This window comes from Propithecus coquereli, unplaced genomic scaffold, assembly GCF_000956105.1.
Source record: "Propithecus coquereli isolate 6110/MARCELLA unplaced genomic scaffold, Pcoq_1.0 Scaffold480, whole genome shotgun sequence".
Classification (NCBI taxonomy): Eukaryota; Metazoa; Chordata; class Mammalia; order Primates; family Indriidae; genus Propithecus; species Propithecus coquereli.
The window spans coordinates 1,955,393-1,960,389 of record NW_012150619.1 but is presented as its reverse complement, the minus strand read 5'-3'; the positions used below and the strand labels follow the sequence as shown (position 1 = coordinate 1,960,389).

At 63.6% G+C, this 4,997-nt stretch overlaps 1 protein-coding gene across 5 annotated transcripts in view; it reads left to right on the top strand.

Annotated features, from left to right (window-relative positions):
• Positions 1-3,000: 3,000 nt before the first annotated feature.
• Positions 3,001-4,997, top strand: part of PPARA (peroxisome proliferator-activated receptor alpha) — a 54,206-nt gene continuing 52,209 nt past the window's right edge. For 3 of the 5 annotated variants that reach the window (XM_012655597.1, XM_012655591.1, XM_012655592.1), the window contains exons 1-2: positions 3,001-3,081; positions 4,287-4,362. The gene's annotated coding sequence lies outside the window, so the exon portion shown is untranslated. Of the gene's footprint in view, positions 3,082-3,185; positions 3,483-3,904; positions 3,951-4,286; positions 4,363-4,997 lie in introns of those variants that run through there. The other 2 variants (XM_012655593.1, XM_012655594.1) reach the window with 2 other exon arrangements.

Sequence of the window (4,997 nt, the reverse complement as noted above, 5' to 3'; positions counted from 1 at the left end):
GTGACAATACGTTGTTACCTAGGCCCATGAGGTTTCGCTGTCAGTACCAGGGTGGCAGCCACGCAGGTGCCCACGGTTGGCCCTCACCGAGGTCCAGTCTTGGGCCACCAAGCAGCTCCCTCCTCACTGTCATTGAGCTTTCTCACCCCACATCCCCACCTGTCCTGAGGGCATGTCCAGGAACTCAGAGGCCACTGTCCTGGCGATGTCAGCCCGGAAGCACAAACTCCGATGCCACAGGAGGCTTCGCGGATCAGCAAAGGGCGAGCCAGTGACCCCCGGAGGCCTCGGATGGTTCCTGGAAAAGGGCTTACCTAAGCCGCAGGGTAAACAGACCCAGCCTGGACCCCAGACCCGGGGGAGAAGCGTCGCCCTGGCAGGGTTGGGGCAAGCACACATTCTCTCCAAACACAGATGACCGACATCACCTGCTCCCGCTGGTCAGGGTCCGACCCACTGTCCGGTACCAAGTGGCAGACCCACCACTTCAGGTGGCCGCCTCCAGCTCCGCCTTCCCCTCCTCGGCATGGCCCAGCTTCCCGACTCTCTCCCCAGGGCCTCGGGAGGGCCTCACTGCTCTTGGCCACTCGAGAGAGTGGCTGACTGGGGCAGCCACGGGCCTTCCAGACCTGCCTTCCATCCTGGGCCTGCCACTGGCCCGCGTCGCCTGGTACAGCTGGCCCCGCTGTGCTTCTGTTTCCCTCTCGTATCGTGGCACAATGTCACCACCAATTAGGACATCTTCAAGATCAGAAAACGTGAAAGGGACCAGCAACAGCATCAGCACCAAACCCAGGGGGGCTGTGAACCCGGGCGCACGCGCTCTCCGAAGGGCCGCTCAGGCCTTGCTCAGAGATGTTTTCAAGAGCACGGACTTGTCCTCAGAGTTACAGATTTCTACTCAGTCCCCACACAGGTGGTGTCTGTTCTGTTGTGTCACCCACGCCCCGTCAGCACGGAAGGAGGGCAGGAGAGAGCGACGGAGGGACTTCCTGGAGCTGGGGGTGCGGTGGAGGGACCCCTAGTGACAGTTTCTCCCGTGCTGGGTGCCTGACAAGGCCTTCGTGGCAAACAAGTTAGTTTCATCTCTCTCATCTGAACGTGGACTCCCTCAAAACCCTGCCGTCCTCTGGGGCCGCAGACGTGGGGCTGTTTCTGGCTGGGATCCTCCCATGAGAAAAGTCCTGAACTTGCTCCCACGTGCAGGACACTGGCTGAGAGCATTTGGTCAAAAGTGACATCTCTTTATACATGGATGAAAAACAAGTTTTCTCTCCCTAAAACCATGGGAGCCCCAAGAACCCAAGAGTGTCATTTTTCTGTGTCTGCTGAGCACACAACTACTCCGTTGGGCCTCTGTGTCCTTTGTCCTCGTTCATAACAGTGTTTGCCGGGCCTCTGCAGCTGCTTGGTGGCACTGGGTTTATGACAGACCCCTGCAGTGTCGACACACCCGTGTTTGGACTCTTGGTCCTTGAGAGCCTGGGAAGGGGGGTGCCAGGGAATGTGTCTCGGCCTGGATGCCCTCTGAGGGTGACGACCACCGCTCTGCTGGGGCAGCGCTGGCCGCTTCCCTCGCTGCTGGAGCCCTGACACCTAGCGGGTAGGACACTAGCTGGATAAACAGACAATGCGCGTACAGGTCCGCTGTCACTCGGAAGCAGTACAAACGTTAGTGACCGCCAGCTAGCATGTGCAGTAACACGTGGGCCTGCCTGCGTGCGAGTGGGCGTCTGGGGGAGGGGCAAAGTTCACGACAGGTAGGGGCAATCAGTGAGGGCGAGTTTGAGAGAAGTTTGTGGAAGAGCCAGGTGCGGCTGCTCTCCAGTTCCCTGCGTAATGCGGGGTTTGTGCTGAAACTGCGTGTCCTTGCCAAAGCTGCTCCTCAGCGCTCGCTGCCACAAATAGCACAGAGGCCGCGGGAGGGCAGGGAGGGGCTGGCATCGCACACGGTTCCTTCGCAAGGGCCGGGCGCCCTGGTAAGCTGGCACCGCCGGGCTTTGCGCATTCCGTGCGCGGAGCTCATTCCGCGCGGGGAGGTCCGGTGTCCGCGCGCGGCCAAGCAAAGCCGCTTTGCAGCTCTCCCCTGCTCCCCGCCACTGGCTGCTGGGCCGCGACCTCCCCCTGCTCTGGCAGAGTCCCAGCGCCTTGCGTGGGCACAAAGCCCCGCAGCCCCAGCGCACCGCGGGGCGCGGGCACCGAGCTCGGGCAGCTGGTGGTGGGGCGGGAAGGGTTTCGGCGCTGCCGGCGCCTCCCCGCGCGCGTCTCGGTTGCCCTTCACCCTTCTCGTCACCCCCGCCCGCCACACCCGCCCTGGCACCTCTGCCACCTGTTGACGCGTCCTCCCGGCTCGCGTCCCCTTCCTCCTTATTTTGCATCCTGGGGTAACAGGGACAAGGTCCTTCGCCGCCCGCCCATCCCACGCACTTCCGAGACTCGAGGGTACCCAGTCCTTGGTCCCGGGTCTAGATCGGCTCATCGTACCGACCGGCAGAGCCGGGCTCGCCGAGGGGGGAGGGGCCCCGCCAGCGTGGCACGGACGCGGGCGGGAACCTGCACCCGGCCCGCGGCCTCGCGCCCGCTCCCGCCTCGAATTCAGCCCCCAGGTGCGCGGGGCTGGACGCACACAGAGGCCGGGCCGCAAGCGGCGCCGCACCGCCCGTCGGGTGACCTTGGGCCGTCGCTCCGCCTCAGTTTCCCCCGGTGCAGCGGCAGCGGGACACCAAGTGGGAACCACCGAGAGCTGCCCGCGGGTTGCCGCGGCCCTGCCCCCGCCCCCGCGAGCAGCCAACCGGGCGCTGCCGTCCGGGGGGTGTGTCCCGGGGCGGGGCTTCCGGGTCGGTCACCGGCGCAAGCTGTCCGCGCGGCGCGACCGGGGCGGGCCGAGGGGCGGTGCGCGTCGCCGGGGCGCGGCTGGCACGGGCGCGCGGAAGCGGCGCCGGGCATGGGCCAGGGACGCGGCGGCCCCGCGGCGGGGGCAGCGGGCGGCGGGGGCGGAGACGGCCGCTAGTGCCCTGCCCGGCGCCGCTTCCTCCGGCGCGCTCGCCCCACGGACCAGCAGGCGGCGGACCGCAGTCCCAGGTGCCCGGGGGCGGGCAGGCACGCGCGGGGATCCGCGGGCTGGGCCTCCCGGGTCCCGGGAGCGAGAGGGCGGCGGACGGGGGAGGGACAGGGGCCAGCCGGCGCATGCGCGGGGCCCGGGGGCCTGGGGGCCCTGGAGCCCGGGGTTGGTGACCCGGGGCTCAGGGCGAGGACACACACGGAGCTCTCGTGTCGGGGATCCCGGGGCCCAGCGGGCCGCCTCCTGCTCGGCCTCCTCTCAAGCGCTGGGGGCCTGCCTGGAACCCCGGTCACGGCCGTCGGTAGCGTAGGGGCTGCGCAGAGGTCCGGGCCAGGCACTGTAGCGACGCGGGGTCCTCCCGTTGTCGCCCGGAGGGAAGGCCCACGGGCCGGGACATCGAGGCGCGCGCTTCCCTTGCACGGTGAAGTTTGGGCGTCACGAACTCGGAGGGTTTTTCCCGAGACACCAGGGATCCCCGGGGCGAGGTAACCCAAGACCCCGACAGACCGCCCCGGGGGTGAGTGCGCCCGGCTGCGGCCGCGGGTGGGAGAAACTCACGTGAGTGTTAGTGCCACCAGCTGCGGACCGCCTTTGAGGGACGGTCCCCACTTCGCGCCCAAGCTCAGTGGGGCGGCCCCGGGCAGGCTCCGCTGGGTCGGTGGCATCTCTGCAGAAGCCACACGACGTCCCTCTGGAGCCCGGGCCACTCCGGTCCCTCACCCGCCTTCTCGGTGTCCGGGTCTCCACCGAGTCCCTGGGCGTGCGGCCCGCGTGGGGCGGGTGGGACTGGAGGGGCAGGGCGCCGCTAGTGGAAGTCGGAGGGTCGAGTCAGCGCCCACGCCCACCCGAGAATGACAGCGGGCAACTGCGCGCCGCCCGTGCTCCGAATGTCAGGATTCTTTCTAAGAAAAATCCGTGATTGTATAATGTCCTGGGCTTCGCGGGACCTTCGGGATGCGCACCCCGCTCAACCCCAGCCAGCCCCTGCCCCCGCCCCACACTGACACCAGGGAGGCCCCTCCTCTCCCAGGGCTGCTCGGGAAGGGCGCGCTGGAGGCCTGGCAGGGGGAGGAGGGGCACAGTTTTCCTGGGGAGGACCCTGAGACAGCGTTGTCGTTGCTCGAGGCAGGGTCAGGGTGACTTTCCTCTTCCAAGGTGGTGGAGAGTTGGGGGCGATCCAGAGAACACATGGTAATCATTTCCTCTTTACCTCCTCACTGCCAAGGCTGCAGCTAAGGGCCCTGCCTTCTCCGCCAAGTGACAGTCTGTGACAAGCTCAGAACAAGAAGTCGTCACCACAGGTAAGTAGAAGGTTTGCTTTACTGATATTTCCAGAAATTATTACTTTGTGATGCAATGCTAAATACATTTTTGGTGCTTCAAAAGTAAGATCAAAGTAGATAGAGTCACTTTTAAGTTCTGAGTTTTTGTGTGGGTTTCACTAGGAACCTCATGTCTTTATGGTGGGCTGGTTTCATGTAATTTAAAACTTGATAATGTAACTTGGAGAAATGTTGTTACTTAACGGACACGTGTTACAGACGTTGACTAGTGAGAGCAGCGTGCCGTCTGAGCTCTCTCAGTGTGCGAGAACAGTATGCAGACGGCTCGATGAGGTAGGTCAGTTCCAGGGCAGGGAGCGCCCCAAGAAATGGGCCAATGACACAGATGTTTGTGGTCACGGTTTGTGAAAGACCAGAGACAGTGGGCCTGATGCAAAAGTGACATTAAATGACAGTAGAAGAAAAGTTTTCTCTTTCTTTTTCCACATCTTAAACATATACGTAATAAGAGACATGCTAATCGGCCAATACCGCGGTGCTTTTCACTGGCTGGTGTTCGTCAAACTTGTAAACAGTTTTAAAAATCGTATGTGTGTGAGAGAGAATGAGAGGAAACATGTTTCTTCTATATTCATTATTTTGTAACTTGCTTT